Below are 20,443 nucleotides of genomic sequence, written 5' to 3' on the forward strand. Positions count from 1 at the left end.
CAAAGCCGACTGACAATCTTATTAAAATGCACTGACTCTGAAAGAGTAAATCAACTACAGCTATTCTGGCATAATGAATTCATCTTCAATTAAAAGAAAACCTTCATAATAATAGCTGCTATTGTTTATGAAGCGTCTACCTTATGCTCCAAATTTCTACTCTTCACAAGGTAGTGAGTGTGGGCTGTAAAAGCAAACAACAGCGAGTAGCAGTGGGGTTCAGGAGTCTGCTACACTCCCCTTGTCATGATCCTTTCACACTGTCTGTGATTTTTGTTACCTGAAAATAATACATATCTCCAGCAAAGAAGTCAGAAAGAGAAAAACAAACATCATATGTTAATGCAAGTATGTGGAATCTAGAAAAATGGAACCAATGAACGTATCTGCAGGGCAGTAAAAGAAACACGGACTTAGAGAATGAAGATGTGGACACAGTCGGGGAAGGTGGGTGGGATGAGCTATGATGCTAGTACTGACATTTACACTAGCACATGGAAAATCGCTGTGGGAAGCCTCTGCACAACACGGCAGCTCAGCCCAGTGCTCTGTGATGACCTAGATGGTGAGAGGAGGGGGTCCAAGAGGGAGGGGACACGTGTGTACATATGGCTGATTCACCTCACTGTACAGCAGAAACTAATACAACATTCTAAAGCAACTATACCCCAATTTTTTAAAAATATGCAGTAAATTACATATGCATGATAGACTATTATGATTCATTCAAATAAAACATATTAACAATATATTTTCAATTACATGATATGCTATTCAGTTCAGTTCAGTCGCTCAGTCGTGTCAGACTCTGATATGTCATTATCATTTGTATATAGCATAAAAAATATACATTATAAGAAGTGAAAAAGCAGCATGTTAATTTTACGTCTAGTGGTGTTCCCACTCTGTACAACACTCACAAAAGACTGTATTAAATGACAACAGTGACTGTCTTTGATGGAGGCACTGTGGGTGAATATTCCCCTTCTTTTACATAATTTCCATAATCAGCTTTCTCTACTTTAATCTTCTTTTCATATTTTTGAGCTGCAAAAATACAACATTCTTCAGAAAGTTTTAGATCGTGACTATATGGTTTATAATCTCCCCCAGTAGCTCAGCTGGTAAAGAACTAGCCTGCCAATGCAGGGGTTGCAAGAAACATGGGTTTGGCCCCTGGGCTGGGGGAAGATCCCCTGGAGAAGGAAATGGCAACCCACCCCAGTATTCTTACCTAGAAAATTCCATGGACAGAGGAACCTGGAGGGCTAGAATCCATGGGTTGCAAAGAGTCAGACAGGACTGAGCGTGTGCATATAAGCACACATGCACACACACACACACACACACACACATACACATTTGGTTCATAAAGGGCCAACACCTCGACCCCAGAGACGACCTGTTTAGAGTCTGGTATATATCAAGGTGTGATCTAACAGACTTTGTAACACATAGGCACTTGGATGCAGAAATAGTATGAGTGTGTTTTTAAGATGAATGTGATTATATTAAGTATATTATTTTGCAACCTGATTTTTCCGATTAATAAGGTACCACACCTAGCTCTCCAATACTTTTATAATCTAAATTTTACTTTTCATATCATTGCTATTAAAGTGAAGAACACTTTTCCATTACTTGTAGAAGTACCGAGAGACCAGTGGCTCTGGAAAAATGTATATCCTCAAAAATTATACAACATCAGGCTCACATGCTTGCTACAATTACTTACTTCTGTGAATGAAGGAATGAACAACTAGAACAGGTCCCCACTTAAACTCCTTCAGGAAACACAAATTAACTGTTTTTCCTTTATCCTTCTTGTTAGATGATAAGCAGTAAGGTAGAGAGTCTAGCAGGCCTTGAACTGTCAGATATATCCTTTCACAAGAAAAAATTTTAAAAAATCGAAACCCCACCGCATCTGATGTATGTGGCAAAGAGGGTTGCCATATTACCCCATGATTTAAGTATGTCAATCTTGTTCACACTTGTCTTGTAAACATCTGCTTTTGTTCAGAATAAAAGGTGAAGATTTGATACCAGAATACTTCTGTACAATGTAATTATAAGAGAGCCCCCAAGATAATTTCATGATTGCCCTAATATGTATAAGGTATACATGTTAGGAGTATGTACGTAGCAGCATGTATGCTCAGTCACTCAGTCGTATCCGACTCTTTCCCACCCCATGGACTGTGACCTGCCAGGCTCCTCTGAACATGGAAATTTCCAGGCACAGTGGGGTGCCAATTCTATTCCAGAGGACCTTCCCGACCAGGAACTGAACCCAGGTCTCCTGTGTCTCCTGCACTGGGAAGAGGATTCCTTACCACTGAGCCACCTGGGAAGCACAGCAACAGGTATACGGCTACCAAATAAAAATGTCCCGTTTAGAAATTATATGTAGACCAAAATAGGAAACGCTGTCTGAGCTTATTTGGTAAATGAGCTGTTGCTGCTGCTGCTGCTGCTAAGTTGCTTCAGTCGTGTCCGACTCTTTGCAACCCCATAGACAGCAGCCCACCAGGCTCTCCCGTCCCTGGGATTCTCCAGGCAAGAACACTGGAGTGGGTTGCCATTTCCTTCTCCAATGCGTGAAAGTGAAAAGGGAAAGTGAAGTCGCTCAGTGTAACGGACCCTTAGTGACCCATGGACTTCAGCCTACCAGGCTCCTCCATCCCTGGGATTTTCCAGGCAAGAGTACTGGAGTGGGGTGCCATTGCCTTCTCCGGGTAAATGAGCTAGACATTGATTACTAGTACCATCTTGATCAGGCCCTTCTGGAGCGAAGCTGTAGTCTAGGTGTTTGGACTCAGACTAATACACTCAGGGCATACTGACTGTGATAAGCACTGAACACCAAATGCAGCCAAGAAGTAGATTTTTGCAGTTACAGTAGAGTGTTCAAAGTAGCTTATGATTAACTTCTGAGCATCCAAGATAAATTTTGTTAAGGGACTCATACCTACTGGCCACTAAAACACTCTCACTCTCTACACTGGGATCTTGGAGCACTGCGTGTAGACCAAGGTTCAATAAACTACAGTCATGTGGAACAAGTCCAGCTCAGCTTGACGTCTGTATTTGTAAATTTATATATATATCATCTGTGGCTGCTTTAGGCTATAACACAGAGCTGAGCTGATACAAAATAATGATGATGATGACATGATAGAGATGACATGGCCAACGAATCCTGAAATGTTTCCTCTCTCACCCGTTTCAGAAAAAGTTTACTATCTCCTGGTATAGCCTGCTGTTCAAAAAATTGATTTCTTGTTATTTAACATGAGCTTTGAAGATCTAAGTATTTCCAGAACAGAATAAAATCGTGTCTGTCCTTATTCTCAGGAGGCATGCTTAGTGCTAAGAGGTAGTACTGGATTAAGGTTAAGAACATGAGTTCACATTACAGCCCTGCCTCTGATCACTGGTGAGCTCTTGAGTCCATTGCTTCACTTCTCTGTGCTTTCAGTTTCTCTCTGGAAGCCTGCTCATTCTTTCACTGCCTTTCTGGACAGCTGAGATAAGTGATGCTCACATCCATCATGATTCTCAATCTATGAAATCATTGGCTTCTTCATTTCCCATTTGAGTGTCCAACTTACCAAGGAGGAAAGGGGTGGAGCGTGTCCTCGACCATGTATCACACGAAGGATCCACAGCCACTCGGGTGGTTCAGCAACTCTCACACACCAATGCTTCAGCAAAGACAAGGGGGGGGAAATAGAGATTATATTAACCCATTTGAAAAGCGGCCATGGTCATTGCTGATCGATTCTAGAAAGTTCCATGAATCCCCTGCACAACCAGCTGCATTGACAATGTAAGGCTTAGCACAGAGCAACTTGGAAATCACAACGTGACAGCCCTAGCCTTTTATCCCATACCAATGGGCTCCTTTCCTCAGAAAAGGAGAAACAAAAATTCAGATATCATTAATACAAGAAAACAAATCTCATAAAACAACCAAAAGGACCATTGCACACCTGTTTAAGTTACCTTAAGTAGTTTGAGCATCAAATTCCAATTGTGTGAATTTGCCCATTTTATGATGGGTCTTTCATTCTGTTTTTGGAAATGCATAGTACCTTAAGTAATGCATTTCAAAAATAGGAGATGAAGTCAGAAGGTATACAATAAACTATACTAGATTCAGAACTTGTGTTTTTATTTACATATTAATTTATTTGATGCAAAATATGAAGCTTTTTTTAAAGGAAATTGTAAACCATAAAAACAATTCACATTACTAAAACAAATATAAAGAAAATCCTAAAAGCTTAACACATATGTGATGAAAGATGACTGCGAAGCACGAGCTTCCGCAGAACCATGTACAACAGAAATTAAAGAAATGCGTTACTTTCCATTTCTTATTCAAAAAAGAAATTTCTCCGTTACTAGTTAAGGATGTCTCCTACTTCAGCTACTACATTTTGGGGCTCGTGCTTGTCCTGTTGTCCAAGTTTCCTTCTACTCACACAGTCCATAGCTTCTGGCTGCCATAAACCTCAAACACACTGAGGTTGCCTATCCCAGGGTTTCCCAGGTGGCAAAGTGGTAAAGAATCCGCCTGCCAATGCAGGAGACACAAAAGACGCAGGTTCGATTCCTGGGTCGGGAAGATCCCCTGCAGTAGTGAATAGCAACCCATTCCAGTATTCTTGCCTGGAAAATTCCATGAACAGAGGAGGCTGGTGGGCTACAGTCCACGGGGGGGGCAAGGAGTCAGACATGACTGAGTGACTGAACATGCCTATCCCAGCATGAACGCTTGGGCAGCAGCTGAGAATGATGACAAGAACAGGGGGAGAAGAAGCTTCCAGAACATTCTGAAACATTCTGGCTGTCCCCCTATGCAATGATTCCCACACCGTCTACTTAGTGATTATCTAAAGGCCATCTGCCTGCAGAAGGACAACTGGATTACAGCATCTGGAAATTTATATAGTTTTCTATCTGTTGAAATGCCATTTGAAAGTCCTGAGGTTCAGAGGCCAGAGGACAATGGCTAGGTGACAATGTCTTTCCATGAGGCTCTCTGCCTCCATTAGGCATCTTTATGGGAAGGGAGGGGGCAATCCAAAGTAAAATATTCAGAATTGCCCCAGAAGGCGCCCACAGCCCAGGTGCACTCCTGCACTGCAGCATCGCTGATCCTTAAGGTCCCAGCTGAGCCTTTGAAAGTCTGTGACTTCATCCTTTGGAAAGGAGGAGAGGCAGCTGTAAATCTTCAAGGCCAAAAAGGGAGGAAAGGAGCTCTCCCCAAGGTAAGAAGGCATACTCGGCCCAGGAAAAATTCCTAGGAGTGGCCAATTCCTTTCTCACAACACCAGTAATATCTCCTTTGGGTGGGGCAACAAATGTGTTAGCTGGGACTTCTTGACTAAACAACTTGAATACAGTAACTTCCTCTCTTGATCTATTTTACAGTTAGTACAAAAATTTCTTTCCATTTGGTTATCTCTTAATCAAAATTTAACTGATACAGTTGGATAGGCCCACTGGTTACTGCCATGAACGTCCAGCAATTCTTAAAGATTCCCATGTGTCAGAATTAAGTTAAAAATGAGAGAGTGATAATTAGGTCTGAAGGCTGAGTTCTCCCATCCTCCCTCAGTGAGATTATAAATTAGCTGATGTAGCCCCTTAGCTAAGACATCCAAGGGTCACACCTACAGAGAACAGCTATCCTCTTAAAAGGCAAAAATGATGGAGGCCAAATAGGACATTGAAAGAATCCAGAATTGTTGACAGGACCACACAACAAATACTGCAGGAGGTGAACTTTCCTGCTGAATCCAGGTGGGGACAGCCTGCATCCTGGACAGCCAGACGTGCCAGGCTCAACCTCAGACCTAAAAGCGAGGCCCTTCCTTGTGAAAAGGCAACACTCAAGGGACAGAATGCCCAGACAGAGTTCACACAGTCTTGGGGGACAATAGAATGCCCTTTAGAATCTGAAATCTAAACAAGAAACTAGTTCCAATATCAGGATTCGGGACACACGCCCTGAAAGGTTTTAACTATGCTTGCAGTTACATCAACAGTGAAAAAGACATTTTACCACTCTAGCCCATGATAGCCAAACAGACACCATCAGGACCTCCTACTCTGGAGGGTCAACCCTTGTCTGGATAGGTGTGCCACCCTCTAAAGCAGGAGTCCTCAACCCCTGTGCCATGGACCAATATTGAACCAGGCTGCAGAACAGGAGGTGAGTACATAAAGTTTCATCTATATTTACAGCGGCTCTCCATCACTTGCATTACTGTCTGAGTTCTGCCTCCTGTCATATCAGCAGTGGCATTAGATTCTCGTAGGAGCACGAACCTGACTGTGCTTGAATCATCCCAAAACCATCCCCCCCAACCCCTGGTCCATGGAAAAACTGTCTTCTATGGAACCAGTCCTTGGTGATGAAAAGGTTGAGGACTGCTGCTGTAAAGGAGTATACACCATCCCACAGGACACCCACGTGTGCCGAGCAGTGTAGGCGCAGGCTTGGAAACCACAGCAACAAAGCAGTGACCTTGAATAGGCTAAGCTAAAGTCACCAATATCAGCCCCTGTAGGCCTGGATGCTGGGCTCTCCTCCCTCAGTGAGGTCATAAATTAGTTGATGTATAAACTAACTCACTGACATATTTTCTAGAAAACTGAGAAACAATTCCAAAGGTAAAGAAGCTACAAAGTCTCAGAGGGTCATTTCAGACTGAAGTTGGAGTATTTTTAAGTGGTTATTTATTATAATGACTCATTAAATAAGAAATTGCTTATGTTTTATTAAAACACAAATGTCTCCATTGGACTCAATTCCATATTTTCCTTTAGCTGAAAATCAACTATAGTAGAAACAGGTCCTAAGTGCTCTGCCTCATGATTCTTAATTAGGGCCTGGCCATGGAAAAAGCTGCCAATGTGAGCACACGTGCAGGGGTCACACTCTGATTCACAAAGAAGAAACCTATCCTAGAAGTGGGACCTGTAGCCACCCTCACAAGTTCATAAAATCATCTCTAAATTAAAGTACATGTGTACAATTTAAACATCAATTAGCACTAAGTATCCATCAGAAGCCTCCCAGATGGCTCAGTGGTAAAGAATCTACTTGTCAACGTAGGAGATGCGGGTTCAATTCCTGGACCTGGAAGAACCGCCTAGAGAAGGAAATGGCAACCCACTCCGGTATTCTTACCTGGAAAATTCCATGGACAGAGGAGTCTGGTGGGGTACAGTCCATTGGGTTGCAAAGAGTCGGACACAACTGAGCAACTGAGCATATAGGAGCACACCCTTGAGAACACGATTTTCTGCTAAAATATGCAAACTTCCTCATGTGGCTTAGAGTGAGGAAAAAAAGGTGGATTGAAATGTTTTCCTAGAACCAAAAGGTCAGCTGAGCAGTGGTTTTGTATCCTAAAGATACAAGAGAGAAATTAAAATTTCAGGCCAATCTAAAGAGCTCCATTTAGAAATAGCACCAGAGTAACCACAGTAAAATTACAGGAAATAAGGGGACAATGGGCAGGACCGCCTGGTGTCGTAAGGATGTTTAGCAGAGTCATGGAAAGAAACACCTCAGGTGCAAGCTCAGAAAACCTGTAAGCGGCTGGGCTAGGGATTCCCAAGTTCCGAGAATTTCACAGCTTCATTGAGAGACATCCCGAACCACCACACACAACGTCCCGCTCTGGCCTTGCATGGCGGGTGGTTAGTAGATAAAGCAAGATTCTGTTCTCAAGAGCTCACACAAGATTTGTCTGCTACACAATTCACCAAATGCTGTGAAATGGGACGAAAGGGAGGTACTACTATCGAATGAACGAGTCAAGGCCTGGAAGCTGAAAGCAGCTCTGCTAAGACTGGAAAGCAGGACCAGAGGGCAGCGAGGATCACAGACAGGAAACTGGCCTGGTGCTCAAGTTTGTCGAGGAAAACAAGGAAGGAAACCAGAAAATGGGTGCTGGGTGGGAGACTGAGGAGCAAATAGATGCTCTGCCTTACTTCCCACATCACTCTACATGGCCAATCAGACACTTTGCTGCATCAAAGTTGAGGGACACACGCAACTCCCTAGTCACGTGGAAGGGTCCTGTCCTCAAGGAATTCACCCTCTGGCTTCCCCCAAATCAGAAACAATTTCTTTAGTAACCAGCCAATTTGTTTTCGTACAAATAATGCCATTTCTCGATCAAGACCATTTAGTAAAAAAAACCTCTTTCATAATTATCTCACCTACATTTAGAAAAGACAAGTAACGAACATCATAGTTTTGCTTCTTTAAATCTCTGGCTGTCTTTGGGCCAGAGTAGGAACACCAGGAGACCTTCAGCCCTAGCAATGGCTGAAGCTTCAAGGACAGTGGGTCCTCAGGTGGGAACACAGGACCTCACGTCTTGGTTATTTCATGACACAATCATCTAGCCCTGAGACCAGCAGAGGTAAACCCTACCTCCTGGAACAGAAGAGAAGGCACTTCTGAAAGTGACACCCAAGGAGTAAGATGCACAAGAAACCGATATAAGCATCCTGTCAGAGCCTTCACACCCGGATCCACCACGAGGCTCCTCTCTCCATCAGATAGTTGTCACCGTGGAATGTGATGGTTTACAAATATTAGACACAGCTGAGACCTATAGAAGACAGAAGGCGGAAATTGGATATTTCATTTCTCAAAGTGTTGACTAATCCTAACAACATTTGGGAAAAAAGAAACCTGACTGGTTTTCATTTTGGCTTCTGGTAGATCATCCTTTGGTGAGTATTTAAAGCTGGTAGGAACTGCTGACCCTAGAACAAATACACTGCCTCAGTAGCTGAAACAAAGCCAGCATAAAGAAACACTTCCTATGCCTCTGTTCCTACACCTGATGATGAGATGTGTTCTGAGCTTCCAGGAGGCATGGGAAGAAAGGGAAAGAGAGGGCAAAAATGACATCCTTAGTCAAGCAAAAATGTTGCCCAAAACTAAGCGACTGCTCAAAATGAGCAATTTCTAAGATCAGCTCTCTAAGGACGCCAATGTCCCTGAATAGGGGCTACTTTCTTCTTTCTGCCACCATGTGCCAAATTTTCAAAGGGCAGCCTCACTTTTCAGGCAGGCAATTTTGAAGCGCTTGCACAAGTGTTTAATTTGCATGGGCAATTGGCCTCTCGGCTTTCATTTTGACAGCTAAATTGATCTGTCCTTTGTAGACTAGAATCTCAGGACCCAGAAAGAGAAGGATGTCTGAGGCTTTTGGAAAAATGTGGTCTCTCAATTCCTATTTATTCAGAACAACACATTTAACAAGACTTGCCCTGTAAGCAGTCGCTCGCACACACAAAAGGGACTCAAGATCCAACTCGAGATTGAAATTTGAGATTCAATTCTAAGATCAAGATTTAAGGCTAAAAAATTAAACTATTGCTGTTACTTCCCATTAAAGCAAACAGGATAGGTTTGGGTTCTTAAACTAGCTCTTTGGTCATTCCTTAGGAAGAGGGCACTGTCTATCACAGATTAAATTCACAACTGGCCCCAAAATCTTCCCAGGAGGAAGCTGAACTAAGGCAGACAAAGGTCTCAAGCATGTGCATGAAGGAGAAGACGGGATTTGTGCCTGGAAAGACGGCAGACTGTGAAAATCACAGCGAATTGTTAGTGAAATGGCAATGGGATAAATCACTCAGAAAACTATTTTCTGAAAAAACGAACAGATAGAAGCTTTTTAGAAGTCTCTAGCTACAAAGGATGCTCTCTCACCAATTCAGTAGAGAAATGGAAAGATGTCCCAATCGGATTAGAACAAACCCACACAAGCCAATTCAATATGCATGCTGGGCTGTGTCAGTTCTAGCTTCTCAATACCTTCATTTATTTTATTAATATGTGTCCAGACTTTAATGCTGCTGTTTTACATGAGATAACAGTGATCTGGGACAAATTGTGTTTTGAATTAAAAGTGAAACTATGCTCTTGTTTTTTGGCTTAAACCCAGCAAGTGCAGTGAAATCCTTTCATTTCTCCAAAGGCATGAAGAATAAATGGGCATTTAAAACCTGTTGAAATCAGTCCCAGTGACCTATCGGGTCTTCCACTGTCAAAGGTGGGCTCCAAGACTCGTCTCTTTGTTCCAGCAACAGGTGAAGTTTCTCAGAGATGCATTTGTTTCTTGCTTTTGAGACAACAGCAGGCTTAACACCATATGAATCGCTGGGTGTGTTGTATAACCCAAAACCTACTTCTGTTCTATTTGTCATCCTCTCAATATAAATCAGTGATAAAAATAAGAAATAGGCTACTACGCATTGAACCAGATGGTGTCTTACCTTCCTGTAAACCCGGCTGTGTTTAGAGTGTGTACACATGTGGGGGAATAAAAAGATTTTCTTTTCTTTGCGTTTGGCAATGAGTCATGCCACCCGTTTCAGCACGAACTGTACTGAAACTTCCTCCCCAGGAAGAACCAACGCAGTTTCACTAACGTTTAAAAACAACCGTGTCAGCTGCCTTCGATTAGTCATGAAGCCTTTCTGCCCATCCTGCAGCCTCCAGCAAGGACAAGATCTGATCAAATCGGACTTGCTAAACATAACCAGAAGGTCGGGCGTGTCCTGATGCAAACCTGCTGTAAAAAGACACCCTTTTTGTATGAATCAAAGATGCTTCCTCCATTCTCTCTGCAACAGGCACCCTTCGAAATGTCAACCCAGGACCTTGACTTAAGGGCCCCCGTCTACCTATATCCCTTTCCTCATCCTTGACCATCATGAACCAAACTATCAGACCTGGGGGAGGGATGCTGAATAATCGGGAAATTTCTGAGCTTACTGATGATTAAACAAGACACAATCCATCACTCCCCACTGCATTCCATACAAGCCCTGCTTCGCTGGACGAAGCATAAAGAAAACAAGACCAGTTTAAAAGGCAGATGGTATTTTACAAAATTGTATTCCATTATTTTCCACTGACAAGCTCTGCCAGCACAGAGAGCGTGATCCAGGCCATGCCTGACACATACAAACCACCCCGTGGCTATTCCCCTGTCCCATTTCTCTGTCCCAACCATGGGCTGGGTTTGGCTTTCCTTTTCCTGGTGGCTCAGAAGGTAAAGCGTCTGTCTGCATTGCAGGAGACCTGGGTTCGATCCCTGGGTCAGGAAGATCCCCTGGAGAAGGAAATGGCAGCCCATTCCAGTATTCTTGCCTGGAAAATCCCATGGATGGCGGAGCTTGGTAGGCTACTGTCCATGGGGTCAAAAAGAGTCGGACATGACTGAGCGACTTCACTTTCACTTTCATAAAATCTCAAGACAAACCCCTCCTCTATTGGACGGTAAGTATGAAACTGACCATGGGCATTGGTTTTTTTTTTTTTTTTTTCTTTTGATTTTACTAGCTTCTGAGACAGTACCTGCCCTCCTTGTGGTACCTATGAAGTATATTTATGAATCTAAATCCAGACCTCTGTATTTCTCACCCTTTCCAATTCTATCTTGTTGGCTTGACCTCATCACTCAAGCCAGTCGCTTTAAGCGCTGTTGCTGCATCCCGCCAGGCTCTCTGAAATCCACATGTGTCCCCATGGGATGTAGTCCCCTGTTCTCTGTGAGCAGGACACCCAGTGCCTACCTCCAGTTATCTCATATCACCCTCTGGAATTTGTCTGCTTCCTCTATCAAGGGCTATCATTCTGTCCTATTCAACTCTGAGTCCCAGAGCCCAGGCAAACATTTCATGAGGTTTCCTCCACTCTACTTCCAAGTTTGTGTAAATGATAACGGACCCATGGACCCAGAGGGCATAATCCTAAAGTCAGCTTCTGGAGACACTCTTCCCTGTTAACATCACATTATCCAATCTGGTATCAGTCAAAATCATCCAGAAAAACAGAGCAAATCAAACCTCGGGGGGACTGAGATGCTCTCCTCCAGGTCTGTTGCCAGGCATCGAGCAGGTGCCCAGGTAGGAGTAGGTGGGTGGTGACTGTGCGGGAGAGAAAGTCCTGTGGGAAGGGAGTCACGCCTTCCTGGACCAGAGGCTTGAGGCATGCCTTGATCCCATCTCTGCTCAAAATAAAGTCCTCCTTCCACCTTTCTTTAGAAGGAGACACCTTTCTGATGCTACTCATACAGATCTGAGTCCCCCTTTTTTACATCCTGTTCAAGCAATTGTAAAATCCAGACTTTATCCTAGACTTCTCAGGGCAAAGAAGCCAAAATGGCTCTGTCCTTGTCTATTAAGCTGACTAAAACATACACAAGGGTCCTTCTGCAGACTCCCTGAGGGAGTTGCCTCCACACCCGCCAAAATCTCTCTAGATGCTCAGAGATATCCCCCCGAAGGGACAGCTGCTCACAGGAACAGAAGCCAGACAAGAGAACAAGGTCGAACAAGGGACCATCAGTGAGAGCCAGGAAAATGCCCTTCCTTAAATGATATAAACATTATCTTTATACGTGGAATGTTCATACTGATAATTCCCTTACGTAACCCACTTTCCACAGCCATCAGTTGAACTGCCAAGGAAAAATTACTCCAAGTTCTGAACTAATGATGCTCATTTAGACTGGAATGTTTCCTATGTAGCAAGTCTTCAATGATTAATTAAAACAAGATCAAAGTTCTTGGACTTCATTTCTATCATCAGAGCTTCAGGCCCCTTCACCCAGGCACTGTCCTGAATGTACTTGAACTTCAGCTGGTGGCCTGCTCACCCTTTGACCCTTCTCTCCAGTTAATTGCAGAATGTTGTTGTTGTTCAGTGGCTAAGTTCTGTCCAACTCTTTGAGACCCCATGGACTGCAGCACAGCAGGCTCCCCTGTCCTCCACTATCTCTTAGAGTCTGCCCAAACTCATGTCCAATGAGTCAGTGATTCCATCCAATCATCTCATCCTCTGTCGCCCCCTTCTCCTCTTACCCTCAATCTTTCCCAGCATCAGGGTCTTTTCCAATGAGTCAGCTCTTTGCATCAGGTGGCCAAAGTATTGGAGCTTCAACTTCAGCATCAGACCTTCCAATGAATATTCAAGACTGATTTCCTTTAGGATTGACTGGTTTGATCTCCTTGCAGAGTAAGAAAGTTTTCAGCAGCGCTCTTTCACCCTCTTAGTTTTCCATGTCAATTCAGGTTCAGTTCAGTCACTTGGTCATGTCCGACTCTTTGAGACCCCGTGGACTGCAGCACACCAGGCTTCCCTGTCCATCACCAACTCCTGGAGCTTGCTCAAACTCATGTCCATCAAGTCGGTGATGCCTTTCAACCATCTCATCCTCTGTCGTCCCCTTCTCCTCCTGCCTTCAAGCTTTCCCAGCATGAGGGTCTTATTCTAATGAGTCAGTTCTTCGCATCAAGTGACCAAAATATTGGAGCTTCAGTTTCGGCATCAGTCCTTACAATAAATATTAAGGACAGATTTCCTTTAATATTGACTGATTTGATCTTTAGAAAACATGGACATGCTCTGGCCACCTTGAACATGAAATTATGACATGCTTTACCCAGCTGAAAACTTAAAAGCATCTTTGACAACATAGCACCAGAAAAATCAATCTGTTCTTAAGGACATTTTATGCTTGAATTTACAATGTGCATTTTAATCTCAATGTTACATTTTTTGACTCCATTCATATTTACAATTCCCATCAATCACTTTTCAGGCTTATGGAAGTGATGCTATTCCATGAGAGTAATAAGCCCAACAACCGAATCCAGCTTTAAAGAAAAGTCTGTATGACTCCAGTGAAGATGACAAAACAGTGATACAGAAAATAAAATCAAGTGACAACAGAACACAGACCTGTCTTTGCTTTGGGATTTTTTTGCAAACTATATGCTCAGGTTTTAAAATAAGGCATTCTTGTCATATCAGGTCCCTTCTCTTGGACCAGCAGACAGCCAGCACCTCAGCACAGTGCTTGTGCAAAATCTCTCTCTCTCTCTCTCTCCTCACATGTTTCATCAGAGGAACTACGGTCTAATTAAGGACTGTCCTATCAATGCAGGCATCACTGTGAACATTAGGGAAATTAAACCATAAACAGAACCCCTCAATCACATGGAAAGCTGATAGCATTGTGGGGAGAGGTGATAAGACCCGTTATTATTCTTAGAACAAAACACCTTGCTCTGCTGGCCGTTTACTTTGTCACATGTTTCAGATAGCACTGGGAAGACGGGGCAGGCTGTGCATTGCTGACAATTTCTCAAGTCAAACTCCCTTTCCAAATATTGTTAAAAAGAAGCTATAAATCAGAACAGTGGCCTGAAATGTTGGTGATAGCTGCTTGTCTCAAAGACTCCTAAGTTAAGTGTCAAACCATAACCTGATGTAATGGCACGGTCTTTATCCACCTTACTCAATGAACTCCTCACCCTCTTCACATTAGGTCTCTCTTAGTTTCATATTCGGAGAAGGCAATGGCACCCCACTCCAGTACTCTCGCCTGGAAAATCCCATGGATGGAGGAGCCTGGTAGGCTGCAGCCCATGGGATCGCAAAGAGTCGGACATGACTAAGTGACTTCCCTTTCACTTTTCACTTTCCTGTATTGGAGAAGGAAATGGCAACCCACTCCAGTGTTCTTGCCTGGAGAATCCCAGGGACAGGGAAGCCTGGTGGGCTGCCGTCTATGGGGTCGCACAGAGTCGGACACGACTGAAAAGACAGCAGCAGCAGCAGCAGCAGTTTCATATTCTGGGGGACATAGGGTGTTTTAACAGAAGCTAAACAGATGCAAATTGTTCATAACCATCCTGAGATGAGAAAGGCCCAGGTCTCATGATTTCCCTCCACTATGGACCTTGGGAGAGGCCAATGATCCCATCATTGTTGTCTTCACCTGGCCAAGGATGGCAGACGGGAACTCTGCTTCTCAGACAAGGCACCTGACAAGGTGTGGACACCAAGCAACGAGGTTGGTTACTTGGACACCAAAAAACGAGGTTGGTTTTATCTGAACTGTATGGTGAAAAGAAAGCAAAAGTGATCGTCATTCAATTGTGTCCTACTCTTTGTGACCTCATGGACTGTAGCCCTCCAGCCTCCTCTGTCCATGGGATTCTCCAGGCAACAATACTGGGGTGGGTTGCCATGCCCTTCTCCAGGGGATCTTTCCAACCCAGGGATTGAGCCTGGATCTCCTGCATTCCAGGTGGATTATTTACCCCTGAGCCACCAGGGAAGTCCTCATAGAATGAAGAAAATAATCATAGCAGAAATCTGAATAATTGAACGGTTTCAGTCCTACACCTAGTCCTTCTGTCATCAAAGGATCAACTGTCAATAGAAAGACACTCTTCCCCTGACTCCCTGTTTCACCTTTCCCACCACTATCTTTTCCATCTGTCAGCCCTTCAGGCCCTACTGTGCTCCTTATGGCTACAACAGACCTTTAAAGAAAGGACAGACAAAGAACCTACAGTGACGTGAGCATCCCTCCCTCAAGGACCTTCACTTGGGGAATTGGCACTGCTCAGGAGACAGTCTGCATTCCTGCTGAGATCACCAGAGGGAGCCCCTCCTCCTTGGTTTCAATTTGCTGTGACAGACACATAGCTAATGGAGGAGCCTCACACTTCCCGGAGCAAGATGCTGGGCGGGAATTTCATAACTGTCCTTGGCTTGTCAACAGATGTTAGTGCTCAGGGAGAAACCTCTGTGGCATCTCAGCCAGCAATCCATCCCACATGCTGATACACGATCCCACAAGCAGAAGAGCATCCCCCCCAGATTATTCCAGCCTGGACCTCTATGGCTCCCAACAAGGCATGGAGGTTGGCACTGTGTTTCAGAAGGAAGCTTCAGAGTCCTATTCGAAGAATCACAATGGGCTCCCAGAAATCAGCCCACATCCCTTAACCAGAAGGGAAACTTCCTTTACCTTCCCGGCAACTCTCCCGAAGCCAAATTTACAAAGAGAAACGAGATGCAAACTAACCTTTGTTGTTACTTGCTAGGGAGACATGCCCAGTGTGACCTCACCCAGCTTGTTAGTTCAGGGTGCTGTTGATCACTAAAGCTCTAAAACCACTGTTCTTCTCCAGGTCAAAGCAGAAGCACTCATGTTCAGAAAAAACACGGGCGTCAGGACCGGCAGGAAAGCTTCCAAAGAGGTCTAATTCCATCAGGAAGCAGGAATGTCTGAGAGCTGCTTCAGAGGTTGGGAAGTTTTCCACCAGTGCTATGGCCACTGCCAAGGACATAGGGATGCACAAAGAATCCTGCTTCCTGAGAGGAGCTTAAACATCTCCTTCGTACCTATAAGATTCAGAGTACAAATGGAGTTGGACAAATGCAGACATTTCTTCTTTCCTATAGTAACTGATATTCATGAAAGAAGAAGAAAATGGAGTCAATGCTCTGCTCTTTCTTGACTCCACATTTACAGATTCTGCATTTGCGAATTCTATGCCTACTGGCTAACATTTATTTGTAAACGCAAAATGTTCTGTTGGCTTTAAGTTCAAAGGTAAGGAATCAATTATATGTTAAATAAGGTGATTTCAAAGAAATATGAATAAAATGTTCTTTATTCAGAAGTTGATGAAGACTTTGTGACCAGAGGCTCACAGGAACCTAACCCTGTGTGTGCCCCAGAAGCAAGGATTTAGAAACCAACTAATTGAGGGTTCCCAATGAACTTACATGTCGTGAGTACCATGAGTTGTGCTGTGTGCTCAGTCATGTCCAACTCTTTGCAACCCCATGGACTGTAGCCCGCCAGGTTCCTCTGTCCATGGGATTTTTTAGGCAAGAATACTGGAGTGGGTTCCCATTACCTCCTCCAAGGGATCTCCTCGACGCAGAGATTGAACCCGAGTCTCCTGCATTGTATTGATTCTTCTGTACTACTGAGCCATCAGGGAAACCCATACTCCAGGAGGATGGACTAAATATTGAAGGTCACGAGCAACAGCCTGACCCCCCTCACCAAGTCCCAGCTGTCCTCAGGAATGTCAGGCACTGGCTGACATGCAGGTGGGCGGCAGGACGGCATGAGCATGTCACACAGAGAAGGGGCCACCTCGACAGGGAGATGAGGGGTCAGACAATAGGAACTCCAGAGACACAAGCTACCTGATTGTTCCCAAGAAGCCAACTACCAGCCCTCTAGCTTCCAAGGAGCCCAGAACTCATGGTGCTGGCAGCAAACTGTGGGAGACCCCGGTGCCTGGCTGTCTGGCACTAATCTTTCTGAAGTCATCCTGGAGTGACAATTAGACCCCTCAGAAACTGACATCTGGACAATTCAGGGCACCAGGGATGACGGGCCGGTGGCCAAGGTCATTTGCTTGCCGCATGGTGGCTCCGGCTTTGGCTGGCAGGGCCCTTCATAGCTCTCAGTGCATAATGTGAACCAGATCCCCATCTTCCACAGCAGACAGTGATCCTTGCTCCCTTGATTTAAGGTATGATTACAGTCTAAAGAGTTGATTGTGCCTCATTACACTTGAGATAAGAGAGTCCTGACAGCCGAGGCTATTAACTTGAACTTCCAAACACGTCATGCTGGCCCTCTGACATATTCTCATCCGTGGTACATCAAACAGGGGAGTATTTTCTTGCTGCTCAACGTGTAAAGGAGAAAAAGTTAAGCTGGTACAGAACAGAGAGTACAGTTTCTGTTTTGTTCTCCTAGTCCATGACCATCTTAATTCAACTGTCACCACGCTACAAAGTACATTGAGACCTTTAACATCAAAAAAACAAAACAGGCAAGGCAATCCATAAAGGCCATGAAATAAAAAGGCCCAAAGCCATTACTTGCTTGTTTCTTTATGGTTTTACAGGCTTTTGCCTCTAGACACCTCTCCCCTTTTATTACAGTATTAAGAATTATAATTACCACCTTTTGGAATGATTAACTTCCTTTTATAATGAGGGAAAAAAAGAACACTGAGCATCTTTCCCCACCTTCACCTCTACACTGGGAATTGTCAATAGAAAGAGACCAAAAGTAACAGAAATGGCTCATAATAAAATGATGCATATACCATTTCCCAAGTTCAGAAAGGGTACTTTCAACAATGATCACAAAAATATGTCGGTCCATTCCACAAATGCATTCATAGAGAAAATCAGAATGACCTATAAATAACTCAAACCTAAGAATTATGGATATGAGTCAGACACCTGAATTTTTATTTCACCAGCCTCAGACAGGACTATATCTCGCCCATACCTGAGGCTGTGGTTATTGCAAACTAACCACACCTCTCAAGGAGTTCCCTGGTTAGTTAGCGTATCGTGGGCTTAGTCCTTGAGACTGGGAGTCAGTGTGCCAACATGAACGGGCCAGGACAGGAAACGGGTTTCAAATTGGGATCAAGCAATCTTGTAATAAGAAATTGTGAGAATTTTTAAAATGACTATTCCATCTGGCTTTCCAGCCAAAGCTGGTTCTAAAAATTCCCTGATCTCTCCAAATACTACATGCTAAAATAAGGACATGCGTATAGATGTTAACTGAGTTTTAAAAAGATCCAGTGGCAACATGAAAGGAAGGCTTGAGCACTACCAAAATTCAGAGCTGAAAAGCAGAGAAATAGTCAATATTGGACTAAAACTTTCAGAAGACCCTTCTAGAATGTGAGTGAGTCAGAAGGGTATGTACACATTATCTAAAGAAACTCAAACACAGAAAGCACTGAGGGAAGAATGTGATCAAAAGAATCTGAGGACAACCAAAGTAGGTGTGTAGAAAGAACCAAGCCTTGGTCTGCCAGTTTCAGCAGCAGTCAGCTTTTCGTTTCCAAGAAGACGGCAGTTGCAGGCCTTAGACTGGGGCATAAATTCTAATTAAAGTAAATCTTTCTGGGTTCCCTGAAGAGGTTTCCACTCATCAGCTTCATCTTTCAGCAGGGTTTGAGCTCCTTGTTACCTAACTCAACAAAGAGCTGCTCTGTCCTTGGCTGTGCCAGGGAGAGAAACACGTGTCCTGGCCGCACTAGGCCTTCCTGGGAAGTTTAATCTCTCTTCTACAATCCACTGAAAACAACTCCTTCTGTAAAGACAAGCATTGGGGATCTGGGTGAAGGTGAGAGTCGGGATTTGCCTGGGGAAGAAGAGGGAGTAATTGGAAGCCGAGACCAAAACATAACAAAACAAGAAAATGAAACCCCCTATTTTCAAGGCAATGTAAGGAGAACACAGAGAGGGGAGAAGAAAAGAGAGCCATTTCTGGTGAGAGAGCAGAGCCCAATTAGGGACACCTGTGACTTTGGGAGCTAACAGAAAACAGATGTGGCCGTGGTCTTGGCCTCCTGAGCCCTCAGCCCAGTCCTAGGGCGGCCAAATGGTACCCCAAACCACAAACGGGCTGGAGGAGCCGGGCGAGGACTAAGTGGGTCCAGCTGCAATAACAAACCAGAAGGGTCGAACCACAAAAGGCTTTAAAAATAAACACTGTGATTCAAAGCCATGGGGAAAACCCAGCGCTGGGGGAACTTCAAGGAGTTTTGGACCTCACCAGACCTCATTTTTAAAACCATTTAGAACTGCCTTTCAATGAGGTGTTTAAATGACAACAGAGAGGCCTGCCTCACTGAAGGAGAACAGGATCAAACAGAGAAACCCTCAGAAGAAGCCTGTTCAGGCTATTCTACAAAGAGACCCAACTGGCCTTTCATCTCCCCATGGAAACATCCTTCGTCTTGAACATGCCTCAAAGCCCCCAGGACGCTGAAAGCTTCCAGAGTCTTAATACTGTTACCCCCTAAATTTTCTGAATCAATCCTAACAAATTAGCCCAACTATGCCTCTATTTCAGAGCTTTGGGAAAATAATTGGTCTCCCTGTTTGTGCTAAAAACCTGCTGCTTCTAAGTTCAATTCCTGAAAGTACAAACTGTGGCCCAGAAATTTCCGAGTTGTTTTTAAAAAAACACAATAATAATAAAAAGACACCACCATGCATAATGGTTGAATGGCTGTGCCTGACTGAATCTACAACCTGCTCCATCTGCTTTAAGAAAAGTTGGGCAAAGGCTCCCTGATGGACCAGAAGCGGCACCCTCCTCAAGTTCAAAGGCTGACACTACTTTCTACCTGCTTAGCAGGAACGTGGCTTTTTGTTTTGCTTTTTAACTTTCCTGAGTGGTTTCCCATACAATAGCATCAGGTTAAAGGAAGGGCATGAGCTTTCAAAACTATGCATGCCAGCTTCCTAACTCAAAGCTGGTGCTCACTATTTCTATCATTAGGACAAAGGGAAAAAGTCTAGAGGATTGGGGTTCATCATTTTTTTCTTTCATTTTTACAATATTGTGTTGGTTTCTGCCATACAACAACACAAATCAGCCATGATTATGTATACACCCACTCCGTCCCCAGCTTCCCCCCTGTTGCCCCATCCCACCCCTCCAGGTCATCACAGAGCACCAGACTGGACTCCCTGGGCTACACAGCAGCTTCTCACCACTGATCCGTCTTGTACCCGATCCGG

The 20,443-nt window shown here is 44.1% G+C and overlaps 1 protein-coding gene across 6 annotated transcripts in view; it reads right to left on the reverse strand.

The window, feature by feature from the left end:
* SEMA5A (semaphorin 5A) overlaps positions 1-20,443 on the reverse strand; it is a 567,470-nt gene that overhangs the window by 429,037 nt on the left and 117,990 nt on the right. For 3 of the 6 annotated variants that reach the window (XM_086361189.1, XM_086361183.1, XM_086361185.1), the window contains exon 2: positions 3,615-3,707. The exons of 1 other annotated variant lie outside the window; for it this stretch is intronic. The gene's annotated coding sequence lies outside the window, so the exon portion shown is untranslated. Of the gene's footprint in view, positions 1-3,614; positions 3,708-8,464; positions 8,646-20,443 lie in introns of those variants that run through there. 2 more of the 6 variants (XM_086361186.1, XM_086361187.1) reach the window with 2 other exon arrangements.

Source organism: Bos grunniens, chromosome 20 (assembly GCF_055505025.1).
Source record: "Bos grunniens cultivar Pamir isolate PY7600 chromosome 20, Bosgru_T2T1.0, whole genome shotgun sequence".
Lineage (NCBI taxonomy): Eukaryota > Metazoa > Chordata > Mammalia > Artiodactyla > Bovidae > Bos > Bos grunniens.